Source organism: Schistocerca serialis, chromosome 1, assembly GCF_023864345.2.
Source record: "Schistocerca serialis cubense isolate TAMUIC-IGC-003099 chromosome 1, iqSchSeri2.2, whole genome shotgun sequence".
NCBI lineage: Eukaryota > Metazoa > Arthropoda > Insecta > Orthoptera > Acrididae > Schistocerca > Schistocerca serialis.
Window position 1 is genome coordinate 860425969 of NC_064638.1, and position 14670 is coordinate 860440638.

The window sequence follows — 14670 nt, forward strand, 5'->3', positions numbered from 1 at the left end:
GCATGTTGACTGCTCCACTCCAGACGTTCCCTTCTATGAAGACACGCCAGAGGTAAACTGGTAGCTGGGTCTCCAACAATAAAGTCCACTCTGCTGGAGCCTTCTGTACACCATTTACGTCGATACAACACGTCCAGAGGATGGTGCGAGGCCAGATGCCAGCAGCAGTGCAGTACTTAGGCGCTACCGTCGTGCCCTTACCGCCTGATAGCGGTCCACTCTTTCTGATGTCACACGTGATCGGCCCTGCCCTGGTCTCCGGGACGCAGTTTCGGTCTCTTACAAACTGTCACCTCATCCGAGAAACAATAAAATGATTCACATTAAGCCATCGGGCCACATCAGTTTGCGACTCTCCCCTCCTTCCATTCTTTCCATGATCCTCCACAGGAGAGAGTCTGTATGCGTCTTTTCTCTGCCATACTGCACCGTCTGTGACTGTGTGACAGCGAGTGTGGATGTGGGCCTACCCTGCAAACGCTACCCCGATTTATAGGTGGCCTGACGTCATTGCTGGCGTGATTGTCCGTTGGTCGGAGTGCCATCTTCCGTGAATAACCCGATCGTAGTGACATCTGTTGATAGTCTGTGTGGTTATATCGTGAATTAGACACAGGACGGGCAAATAACAGTTTGTTGCTTTAATTTGGGAGACCAGTGTAGCTGGATCCGAGTCATTTAGAAACTGTCTTTAGTAAGGAATTTACAGCAGTCTTTTCAAGAAGCTAATGCAAAAACAAAAGATTTATCATTATTCAGCTTTTCTACTTTGAAAAATTCAGTTATGGAGCGATGAGAAGAACTCTTGAAATTAAAATGGTTAAACGTTTCACTGCACAACATTCTTTCAAATGAATTGGTACGGTGCAAGATCTATTAACTAAGTAAAATCACACGAAACGTGAACAATTAATATGAGACCTGTTGACGTAAAAGATAACAGCCGTTTGTGTAGTGTATATAATAAGATCAAGGTAACATATCTACGAAGAAGTAAGTTCAAAGTTGCCGATTTTATTGGTAAACATAAGACCTTTTTAAAAAATATTCAAAATTCTATCAGTTGAGGAAATAAAACCAAGAATATATCTGCTGGAACATTACATTCGCGTTCTATATCAGGAAGTTTCGACAGCACTGAACTAGAAACAAACTAAAGACCCCGCCCACATTTTTAATTGAAAAAAATCATACGAAGAAAAGGGAACAAAGATTTCGTAAAATGGTTGGGTTTTGATAAAACACTATATTCCTGGATTACTTTGTAAGAGAATGTATTAGTAAAATAGGCCTACTATAAGTTACACTAGTATTGCAAATATCTTGACGAATTTTAGATAAATAGTTCAGATCGTTTCGATACTTTTCAACACGATACGAAATTCAGATTGTTCGGACCCTTTTGAACTTGGTGAGGGGGGAGCTACATACTGATTGGCTGTTTTGTTTTGATGGCAGTAAAATACTGCTTTGTGACTGGCTTTTCGTTGTAATGGCTGGTATTTTGAATTTGCTGCCACTGTGAAACCATGTTAGATTGTGACGTGATTGCCCTGGCCCTGCTTCCAGCAACACACATGTGTGAAGTAATGCATACAGTTGTGAGCTGCAGAAGTGCTTGCATGAGGTTTCAAGGTCAGTCAAACTGAGCCAAGTGGTACATTGCTATACTACTAGTAAGAGGTGAGAAAGAAATCTTCAGTAAACGTTAATAAGACACAAGAAGAGGAAAATACGAGTCCATTACTTACACACAGCAGATTTATAATCTAACTGCTTTTAGCAAAATTCACAAATTATAATCACACCTCCCATATACTTCATCGCATGACAAAGCATCCGGGAACAAAGGACATCCCATCGCAGAAACCAAGTCGTGCAGCCAACTGTCATAAATGAATCCAGCAATAGCATGAACAAAAAGTTACACGAGGTATAATGTACAGGTACTCCAATGTATCGAGCTTCCAGACGCTCTGTAGTATTCTAAAAACATACTCACCGCGATAACTACGTCTTCCCACAGTTAAATTAGTAACACAGACTCACACAACCATAAATTTCTACGCAGTACGAACGAGCATCCTTATTTCGTAAAATCTGCACGCATTCTGGTCTCATTCACCACGTGGTGAGACAAAGGATTTGGTGCTCATTAACCACCTAGTGGTACGCAAATTTACGAAGAATTTCCTCTTTAGAAAATTACGAGCACAGACCACATTTCAGCGCAATAAATTCCTAAACAGTTACGAAATACGCTGTCGAAAAGCGACCTTAGTAACAGCGTGTGGTTCGTACAAAGTAACATTGCAAGAAACTTCACTCAATGTCTTGGTACGCTAATTTACGAAGCCTTATATGTACGGAGCCCGTCATAATGTAAAATACTACAAAGCAACACATGTAATGAATGGACAAGGTAATATTCAAACTGACTAGCTGATTGGGAGCCTCTCGGACTTTGAAGCAGATCCATTCAAGAAAAGATTTTAATTATCAATTTCATTAATGAATTTACGAAAAATGGCTGAAATAATTGATCAACATGAAAGCCAGAATACAGGTGAGAAATGAAAAACTGTATACGACACATTGAAAACTGTCTCTCTGCTCACATGTCTCAGATTTAAATAGGACTTGTATTATAATAAATACAAATATCAAAATATCAATGTAATGAATGGACAAGGTAATATTCAAACTGACTAGCTGATTGGGAGCCTCTCGGACTTTGAAGCAGATCCATTCAAGAAAAGATTTTAATTATCAATTTCATTAATGAATTTACGAAAAATGGCTGAAATAATTGATCAACATGAAAGCCAGAATACAGGTGAGAAATGAAAAACTGTATACGACACATTGAAAACTGTCTCTCTGCTCACATGTCTCAGATTTAAATAGGACTTGTATTATAATAAATACAAATATCAAAATATAGCATAAACATCTAATTATACACCGTTACATAGTCAGAATCACGTAGCAGGAATCGTTCAACTGCTCTGAGAATATCAAGTCCGAATCTCGGTGACCATATTTTCTGCACACCAACCTCTAGAGTCTCCTCGGTTGGATGTATATAAGCTAACAGATTCCACTAAGAAATATTCTGCATTTCATTTCAGCCCCAAAAGGATACGATCCACCAGGTCAAAAATTATATTTTAAAGTCTGTCCTTCCCGATAGTGACAATTTCTAGATACGTTATTTGACATGCGCTTTATGTGGACTGATCACGTATCTGACATATTCCAGAAAACAGGAAAAACGTTAACAAAATGAGATCTATCGCTAGAACTTCTTGGGGTGCAGATTCCTCCATTCTCTTGATCATAGTCAAGGGCCTCGTTCGCTTAGTCATCGATTACGGATGCTTCTGAGATCAAAACGCTGCTAAACATTCACCTCACAAACTTACAATTGACACAAGATGCAGCTCCGATGTCCGCGGATATGCCTTGGAGTAATGCGATCGACTCTGACGAACGCCTTATAAACTGAAACTACTGCTGAATCTCCGCTATATGTTCTACGTCAGTGCTTTATTTTTCACTAGAATCAGCAACCTAGTAGTACGTTAACCACCATCCTACGAGAAGTAACAATTTTTCGCTCATTAGGTCTTCAACGGACATGAGGAATATTTGCCACCCACTGCTGCCAGCATTAGACTCTGTGTGTACATTCAAGCATTAGATTCAGTTAGATGGATACAAGCCCCATTTGGGGTTCCAGTCTGGTACCAGCTGGTTCAAAATGGTTCAAATGGCTCTGAGCACTATGGGACTTAACAGCTGTGGTCATCAGTCCCCTAGAACTTAGAACTACTTAAACCTAACTAACCTAAGGACATCACACACATCCATGTCCGAGGCAGGATTCGAACCTGCGACCGTAGCAGTCGCGCGGTTCCGGACTGCGCGCCTAGAACCGCGAGACCACCGCGGCCGGCCTACCAGCTGGAAAACATCAATATTCACTATTATACTTTCATCAAAAATTGCTTCGGCACCATCAATTTAAGACTCAGTTCTTACATTAATCATTGCAGGCCACACTTGGCTCATGTGCTGACTGATGCCTCTCGATAGCAAGAGCCTCAAACATTAGCATGTACATTTCACATTGTAACAGCGAAAATGCAGGATGCGTGGCACCTGCTACCGATATACAACTTTTTTTAATTGTATGTAAATATTTGTAATTTAATGGCTTTCTTTTAATAAGTATGGACATTACTTCACTGTATGTGTACATTTAGGTAGAAGTCTGTTGACATTTCATTGTATTTGTGTTTTGCTGTGAAACTTATAAGCTCTGGGAAAAAGCCAAAGGAATTCTTATTTGCATCGACAAGCAACGATAAAAATAGTGCTTGTGTGTTGTAAAATCTTTGGGTAGGGGTTTGTTGCGCAGAGCGCGCGGATACAGAGGGAGACGGGTTCCAGCGCTTGTAGTGTGCGGAAGTGTGGTGTTAACGCTCTCGTAGTATAGAGTACCATTTTCGGCGGCATCATGTACGCGCGCCAGCCAGATGTCTAGAGCAGGAGTACGGAGAGTGGTAGAAAGTATTAGCGGCTAACCCAGCAGCACAACTGAATGTGATTTGATTGATAAGATTTATTTAAATAATAAGTAGTTAAACTGAGGGCGATTGTGTCCTTATTGCCCCCAGACATTGTTACCAAGCAGGATCCTTGTTCCTCTTTTTGCTAATGTGCTAACAGAATGTCATAAGAATCGAATTGAATAGTTACGGCCAGTTTATTAATGAATAAATTCTCTTTTAAGAATTTTACCCTCAGTCTACTTTCAATTAATTATTGTACAACACAGGCTTTAGTATATGACTAAAGTAAAGCAATTTCATTTTTCAAGTTTGAGAATCAATCACTGGAAAAAATACAAATCTAAAGAAATGCACAAATTAAGAGTTTGGAACTTTTATTTATTTTACATATACACTCCTGGAAATGGAAAAAAGAACACATTGACACCGGTGTGTCAGACCCACCATACTTGCTCCGGACACTGCGAGAGGGCTGTACAAGCAATGATCACACGCACGGCACAGCGGACACACCAGGAACCGCGGTGTTGGCCGTCGAATGGCGCTAGCTGCGCAGCATTTGTGCACCGCCGCCGTCAGTGTCAGCCAGTTTGCCGTGGCATACGGAGCTCCATCGCAGTCTTTAACACTGGTAGCATGCCGCGACAGCGTGGACGTGAACCGTATGTGCAGTTGACGGACTTTGAGCGAGGGCGTATAGTGGGCATGCGGGAGGCCGGGTGGACGTACCGCCGAATTGCTCAACACGTGGGGCGTGAGGTCTCCACAGTACATCGATGTACAGTGGTCGGCGGAAGGTGCACGTGCCCGTCGACCTGGGACCGGACCGCAGCGACGCACGAATGCACGCCAAGACCGTAGGATCCTACGCAGTGCCGTAGGGGACCGCACCGCCACTTCCCAGCAAATTAGGGACACTGTTGCTCCTGGGGTATCGGTGAGGACCATTCGCAACCGTCTCCATGAAGCTGGGCTACGGTCCCGCACACCGTTAGGCCGTCTTCCGCTCACGCCCCAACATCGTGCAGCCCGCCTCCAGTGGTGTCGCGACAGGCGTGAATGGAGGGACGAATGGAGACGTGTCGTCTTCAGCGATGAGAGTCGCTTCTGCCTTGGTGCCAATGATGGTCGTATGCGTGTTTGGCGCCGTGCAGGTGAGCGCCACAATCAGGACTGCATACGACCGAGGCACACAGGGCCAACACCCGGCATCATGGTGTGGGGAGCGATCTCCTACACTGGCCATACACCACTGGTGATCGTCGAAGGGACACTGAATAGTGCACGGTACATCCAAACCGTCATCGAACCCATCGTTCTACCATTCCTAGACCGGCAAGGGAACTTGCTGTTCCAACAGGACAATGCACGTCCGCATGTATCCCGTGCCACCCAACGTGCTCTAGAAGGTGTAAGTCAACTACCCTGGCCAGCAAGATCTCCGGATCTGTCCCCCATTGAGCATGTTTGGGACTGGATGAAGCGTCGTCTCACGCGGTCTGCACGTCCAGCACGAACGCTGGTCCAACTGAGGCGCCAGGTGGAAATGGCATGGCAAGCCGTTCCACAGGACTACATCCAGCATCTCTACGATCGTCTCCATGGGAGAATAGCAGCCTGCATCGCTGCGAAAGGTGGATATACACTGTACTAGTGCCGACATTGTGCATGCTCTGTTGCCTGTGTCTATGTGCCTGTGGTTCTGTCAGTGTGATCATGTGATGTATCTGACCCCAGGAATGTGTCAATAAAGTTTCCCCTTCCTGGGACAATGAATTCACGGTGTTCTTATTTCAATTTCCAGGAGTGTAGCTTGGAGCACATGGCTGCTTGGTTTGGTACGTATTGTAGTATTTAATTCTGTTCAAGTCAGTAAAAAAGGCTCAGTTGTTCAGACAATAATATGAAATCCAATTTAAAAAATAAGTAGCGGCAAAGTAAAAAGTTCTTGCTTTTTTTCTAAATTTCTTTGATGACGTTATGCTGAGGTTACTGAAAGTCATTGTTCACGTAACGAAGTTCAGTTCTAACATACAGTTGAATTGCATATTTTCAAATCGTTACTCGATTGCCTTATTAAAAATTTAATGCCAAACATAACTAAGAGTGACTTCTCAGTTTTCTTTACCATTACATAATCACTTAAAGTTAGTGCCAAAAATAAAAAAAAGACGTGGCAACCTTTACTTGCCACGTCAGTGTTTAATAATACATATTTTTCTTTCCCATCATCTTGTACGGGATTTTCGATGTAAATTGCCCTAGTGGGCTGGCGACCGTTAATTACTTCCTTATCGTTCATTAGTGTAACTTTTGTATTCATGATCAGTGGTACCCCTTTCTGTCCAGTGTTGTTCGTGAGTGAATCCACAAAATAACTTTCATTTTCCAAATTGTAGCCCTGTTCGGTTTAATTACTTTTATTTTTAGTAGACTTTTCATCAGAAGGGTCGGTTGTAGAACTTCCTCGTACTTATCGGTATCACTTCTTCGGGAAAGATAGCCTTATACAATTAGAAAATATCCATTAGGCATACACGCGATCCAGGGTCATATTTTATATCGCAAGCAGGATAGGCCGATTAGTAAGAGGGGGGGTACAACTTCTCCAAGCAGAAATAGTTTAAGAAATTACATCTTCCCCCACATTGTCCAGTTTTTACTACAGAAGCGATAGTGATTCGAGAGGCTCTCAAATTTGCTCGTCATGCGGTCTACAGAGCTTGGTAATAGTACCAAATAATAGAGGCGTAATGCAGTAATTTGAAAGCCCAAAGTGGAACAATAAAATTTGTATATAAATGCCTAAAATTATACGAGAATCATTGCAGAATAAAAGAAGAGGTATTAGAATCTCCTTCGTAGGGCAGATGACAATCAAAGCGGTCCTGCTAAGAAAAGGGATGGCACCCCAGACCATCAGTCCTGGCTGTCGGGCCGTATGGCAGGCAACAGTCAGGTCTGTATCTCCTTCGTGTTGATACAGACTCACGTAGGATTGGTTTACACTAGCAAATGGAAGCCAGTGTTCCTGGCCCTGTGACGGACGTTAGTCTACCATCCTCCGACTTCAGGTTATGCATATGGAATCTGGCCGAGGAACAACGGGCAGAGGTTGGCTCCTTTGGAGCTGTCCGGAGCGTCTTCGCTAGTCATCTGCTCTCAGTTCGAAGCTGACTCATCACTGAAGACAATTCTACTCCAGTCAATCATATCCCAGGCCGAAGATGTGTCTGGAGACGCCTCAGAGAGCGGTGGGATACGGACCCGACTGACGCCCACTATACGGGCCGACAACCAGGAGTAATGGTCCAGGGCTGCCATTTCTTTTCTTAGCAGGGCCCCCTTAGCTTTCATCCGCGGCGCCCTTACAGCACAGTGGTACGTCGACGATATTCTATGCCCCGTTTGTTGCGCCTCATTGCAACCCGTCCTCGGCTTAGATTTCAGAATGATAATGGCCGCCAGTACAAGGTGAGAGTTTCTACTGCTTGTCTTCGTGCTCGTCAAACCTTAACTTGGCCAGAAAGCTTGTTGGATCCTTCCCCAGTTGAGAATTTTGGAGCATTATGGTCAGGGTCCTCCAACTCGAGATTCTGGCGATCCAAAGCGCCATTCGGGCAGAATTTGGACCGATATCCCTCAGGACATACAACAACTCTTTCAATCCACGCGAAGCCGAATAACCGCTTACATAAGGGCCAGAAGTGGGCCAGCGCGTTACCGACTTGCTCAAATTGTGAAGTTCTTTCTCTTGTATAAATCATCCGATTTTTGTGAAAACGTGATCATTCGTTTCTCTGTAGATGCACGTCACATCTTCGGATTTCTGTTCCCTTAGATTTTTTTGTCTTAGAGTGTAATTCATGCAAAAAAACGTCCTCTAAGTGCATGAAACTCTTTGAAAAATTGTCTTAAAAATGAAGTCTACGATTGTATTGTGACTTCTATGGTTCTCCTTAAAACATTATGGTGTAGCACTTACACTATATCCTTATTTCACTCTTTTGCCTGTCAGCTTCGGCAGTCATCGAAATTCCCTCAGTTTGTTCTCAACATTGGATTTTTCCCCTTTCAGCTGCCGTAAATCTCAGTTGCTAGCTCGTCCTTTCTTGCGGGCGCCTTAAAACGGTTCTTCCACTTTGAAAGCTACGAGCTCCACAGACAAAATTACGTCCCCCAGTACTTTACACAGTGAATCGAGTAACTCGTGAACTCGCACTGAAAATAGTATTAGCGCATTTCATGCGAACATCCTGTACGAAACAGTTCTTACGTGGATATGTCCATTCCGACTTGGCACGAGGGAGAAACGGACCATACCAGAAATCTTTGGTTGAGTAATTAGGTGGTAAGTGGCAAGATGGTTAATCACCAATGCTAACTAATGGAAGAGGATCCCTAGAGCAAACAAACGGTGCTGATGTCCTTTCAGCGCTGCTAGCATCTATCAGACTCAGCACATGCTACATTATATTAATCACTTCACCGCAGCTGGGTTAAATGCCAACACTCACGTGTGATATAAAATTCCACAACGTGTTTCAGGTGTCGCACTGTGAAAGCCACCACGTTTACACCTGTACCTTGAACTGAATTCCTTTTGCAGCCAGAAACAAATTGAGTTTTTTTATAGAGAATTATTTGTAAACAATAACCGATCACCCTCCCCACCCCTCACCCCCCCCTCCCCCCTCGTGAACCATGGTCCTTGCCGAGTTGGTCCGCAGCTCGTGGTCGTGCGGTAGCGTTCTCGCTTCCCGAGCCCGGGTTCCCGGGTTCGATTCCCGGCGGGGTCAGGGATTTTCTCTGCCTCGTGATGACTGGGTGTTGTGTGATGTCCTTAGGTTAGTTAGGTTTAAGTAGTTCTAAGTTCTAGAGGACTGATGACCATAGCTGTTAAGTCCCATAGTGCTCAGAGCCATTTGAACCATTTTTTTCCTTGCCGAGTTGGGGTGGCTTGCGTGCCTCAACGATACGGATAGCCGTAACGTAGGTGCAACCACAATAGAGGGATATCTGCGGAGGGGCAAGACAAACATGTAGTTCCTGAAGAGGAGTAGCAACGTGTTCAGTAGTAGCAGGGTAATCAGTCTGGACGGTTGTATGATCTGGCCTTCTAACATTAGACAACAAGGTTTTGCTATGTTCGTACACCGACCGGTTTACATCAACTGTAAATTACTGCCGTTGCAGCAGTAGATCAAATAAGCAAAAAGTCAAAGCCCAGTAGAAATCTTTGGATAACACACGAAATAATGAATTGACGAAAACGGCAAACAGCAAACTAAGCGGGCAAAAGACCATACAGTCGCATAAAACGTGAGACCGATAGAAAATGCTAGATGGCTAAGAAGGTTTGGCTGATGGATAAATGCATGACTGTAAGCTTTCATAACTAGAGGAAAGATAAATGTTGCGTATAGGAAAATTAAATAGACATTTGGGGAAAAGAGAAACAGCTGAATTGCAAGTCACAGCTGACACGGCAGGCCAGTAGGAGGCAAAGAAGGGAAGGTTGAAAGGCGGAAGGAATATGTAGAAGGGTCAGAGATGTGAAATGAACTTGAAGACAGTAATATACATAGATAAGAGGAAGTAGATGGAGATGGGATGGGAGATATGACACTGTGAGAAAAGTTTGACGAAGCACTGGTAGACCTGAGTCCAAACGAAGCCCTCGAAGTAGACGACATTCCCTCAGAATTATTAAGAAACTAAAGAAAGCCAGCCATGATAAAACTTCCCACCTGGCATACAAGACAAAATCTTAGAGTTTGAAAAGAATTTAATAATTCCATTTCCAAGGAAGGCGTGAATATTAGCGAGCTATCAGATTAATAAGTCATGCTTGCAAGACTGACAAGATTTGTTTACAGAAGAATGGAACAATTCGTTAAAGCCGACATTGATAAAGATTAGTTTGGGTTCCGGAGCAATAGAGGAGCATGGAAGGCAGTGATGCCCCTATGGCTTAGCATAAAAGGAAGACCTTTCTTAGAAGATAGATCAACGTTTACAGTTTTTGTAGACTTAAATAAATCTTTTGACGCTGTTGATTGGAAAACACTCTTTGGAAATCTGAAGTGAGCAGTAATAAAGGTTATCTACAATTTGTACAGAAACCAGGCTGCAGTTACAAGAGTCGGACGTGAAAGGGAAGCCGTAGTTGAGAACAGAATAAAACATTATTGTATTCTGTTCATGATGTTATTCTATCTGAACATTGAGCAAGCAGTAAAAGGAACCAAGAAGAAATTTGAAATGGAAATTAAAGTTGAAGAAGAAGAAATTAAAACTTTGAGCTTTTCTGATGACATTGTAATCCTGTCAGAGACAACAAGGGACTTAAAAGAGCACTTAACGAAATGGATGGTGTCTTGAAATTAGATTTTAAGACGAACATCAACAAGATAAAGCAAATGTAATGGGATGGACGATAATTAAATCAGGCGATGCTGAAGCAATTAGATTAGGAAGTGAGACACTAAAATGCATCTTATTCATTTTTAACTATTATTTATTTATTTTATCGTCTCAGTCTCGCTGAGCTTTTGACTCACTAGTTTCCAAGATGTACGTTCATAATCGGTACATTGCCTGAGTGGTTCATGAAATATCATCTGATCTATTCACAACTGTTCAAATTCGAACATTCTGTGTCCATAACGTAAGTGTCTGCTGCGGCTTCCGCTAACAGATGGCTCACTGCATAATAGGCACTTACATTAAGCACACAGAATGTTCGAAACTGAACAGCTGCAAATAACTCGAAATGTACTGATGTAATTTCATCCATCATTTCAGAACCACTCAGGCAATCATTCGATAATGGACAGACACGTTCGAGGCTAGTCACCAATAACCCAAAAAAACGAAAAATAAACAAGTAATACACTGGAAACAGTTCCTTACATTACATTGCATTAATGCTTGTTCCATACATCACGTTCTTACGGCAAATATTACGAGAAAACTCCGTTCCCTTTTATAAACTCTTATTTCTTTAGCTTTGAAAAAAAACTCTTTTTATGCTCTGACTGTTCTCATATACAACCTGAAGTACATACTGCTTCTTTTCTTCGTCTTTCGTAAATTATTGATTGTAATCTTCCATGACATTGAAGGCCCTCTCTGCTAGATCTTTTACTGCTTTAATAATTAGCTAGTACTGACAAGATCTGCAGTTTCATGCTACTGCGAACGATACGGTTTAAAGAATTTGTCACTCAAATTACTTCTTGTAAAAAATATTCTTATTTTTTTAGAAACAAAATGTTTAGTCTAATTATTGATAATTTTTATAGTTTTTTAATATTTTTCTCTCACTGTTCCGCCTCACGATTCCATGCGCTGATCATATTCATTTTGGGTATGGGAGCACAGAATCATGCTTCGACATAAATTGAAATGTAACATACGGATAGCGTAAGTTACATACTCTTCTTGTGGCCTTAATATCCATTCGTCATGGAAGCTTTTTCGGCAAGAAATCGCTTTCTCCAACAACTTTATACGAGCTCTATCCTCTGTTTCATATCATTGATGCACCTCTTGCAGTAATTTTTTTTAGTTTCCTTCATTACTGACACGAAGCCACTGACTATGGTATGCTGCTCCTCAGTTCCTGCGTCTAAATGAATACTTTTCCAATAAATTATCACATCTCGCCTACCGTGTGTGTCAGTTCGATGCACAGTGAATTTACACATACGCAAATTGTAAATGGAAATCATTACAATTTGTTTGGAAACCAGGAGACTACCTTCAGTTATTTCATACGAGTAATGCAAAGGGCGGAGAAAAATATGGAGCTACCACTAATACAACAAATTACCACTTCTAAGACGTTACAGGAAACCCGTCGTCATTCAAAGCGGCTTCCAGTCGTCTCGGAATGGATAATATAGGTCCTGTGTGGTTTTCAAAGGAACATTGAGCCTTCCTTCCTGCAAAATAGTGGCAGATTCAGGTAACGATGGTGGAGGTGGATAGCGATCACGCACCCTTCTCTCCAAAGTAGATCATAAAGCCTCAAAAATATTGGTATTTGGTGACTATGGTGACCTCGAGCTCACAAAACCTGTCCTGGATGATACGAGCTCTGTGATGAGAGCGCATTTGAACATCTCTTTTGCACATTTATCTTGAAAAACCCGCCCTCTAGCGAAAATGTGTCTCATAAGAAAATTGTTGTTGTTGTTGTGGTCTTCAGTCCAGAGACTGGTTTGATGCAGCTCTCCATGCTACTCTATCCTGTGCAAGCTACTTCGTCTCCCAGTACCTACTGCAACCTACATCCTTCTGAATCTGCTTAGTGTATTCATCTCTTGGTCTCCCTCTACGACTTTTACCCTCCACACTGCCCTCCAATGCTAAATTTGGGATCCCTTGATGCCTCAGAACATGTCCTACCAACCGGTCCCTTCTTCTTGTCAAGTTGTGCCACAAACTCCTGTTCTCCACTATTCTACTCAATACCTCCTCATTAGTTATGTGATCTACCCATGTAATCTTCAGCATTCTTCTGTAGCACCACATTTCGAAAGCTTCTACTCTCTTCTTGTCCAAACTATTTATCGTCCATGTTTCACTTCCATACATGGCTACATTCCATACAAATACTTTCAGAAACGACTTCCTGACACTTAAATCTATGCTCGATGTTAACAAATTTCTCTTCTTCAGAAACGCTTTCCTTGCCATTGCCAGTCTACATTTTATATCCTCTCTACTTCGACCATCATTAGTTATTTTGCTCCCCAAATAGCAAAACTCCTTTACTACTTTAAGTGTCTCATTTCCTAATCTAATTCCCTCGGTATCACCTGACTTAATTCGACTACATTCCATTATCCTCGTTTTGCTTTTGTTGATGTTCGTCTTATATCCTCCTTTCAAGACACTGTCCATTCCGTTCAACTGCTCTTCCAAGTCCTTTGCTATTAAACGACATTAAATCTCCTACAAAAAAAGCCCTGTTCATTTTTTCTCTAGGGCTAATAGTTTGCACTAAGAGACCGAGGGAATATGGAAAACGTCGCGCGACGAGCATGCGCTGTAGGTTAGGTTCTTTCACTAGGCAAATTTGAGGTAGTCTCGCGACTTGAGAGACAACGAGTGTCCTATGTCAAAGTCGTCGTCTCGTCTTCCTTTACACCACTGTGGTACGTCGTAAACAATTATAGTTTACCCTGCATATCTTCAGTCCCGGTCGCAGATGAAACAGCGTTCACCATTCCGATGAGAGTACTGATTACTTTGAAATCACCATAGCGGATATTTTCAAGAAGTGGTGACATGCTTTCGAAAGCATCTTTCACGTGGGCAGAATACACAAATGTTCGGTATCTGTTGTTTAATACTAGTGCTCCTAAAACGTGCTTGAACGCTTGATATCAGCCCTGGCACTCCGTCTTCAGGCCACAAGTGGCCCATCGGGACCGTCCGACCGCCGTGTCATCCTCACATGAGGATGTGAATAAGGCGGTTGTGTGGTCAGCACACCACTCTCCCGGTCGTTATGATGGATTTCTTTGACTGGAGCCGCTACTATTCGGTCGAGTAGCTCCTCAATTGGCATCACGAGGCTGAGTGCACCCCGAAAAATGGCAACAGCGCATGGTGGTCTGGATGGTCACCCATCCAAGTGCCGGCCACGCCCGACAGTGCTTAACTTCGGTGATCTGACGGGAACCGGTGTATCCACTGTGGCAAGACCGTTGCCATATCAGACCTAGAACATCCATAAAACAACAAACAGTGCCACTCATTAAAACGAATTGCACAATTTTTGTGCTGAAGATGTGAAGTCATTGTACCTGGTGCAAACCATAGATATTTTAGAAGACCTGAAATGAGTAATTCTATGTGAGCTTTTGTTAGCGTCACATCAATATCGGCAATGTGACTCCAGCTATGACATATGCAAAAATCGTAGCCAAAGGACAGTTAGTGTTCCGATATTGCAGGCCCCGTGTTCTTCCAAAATGTGATGCAGTGTTCCTTCGGATATGTGTGCATGTACAAAGGAGCATAGCATTGTAATTCGGAATAAGACAGTCACTGCAGTATCGTTTTATCCGCCAAAACT

General features: G+C 42.6%; 1 pseudogene; it reads right to left on the minus strand.

Moving 5' to 3' along the window:
- Positions 1-14186: 14186 nt before the first annotated feature.
- LOC126425461 (5S ribosomal RNA) lies at positions 14187-14304 on the minus strand (annotated as a pseudogene).
- Positions 14305-14670: the final 366 nt, after the last annotated feature.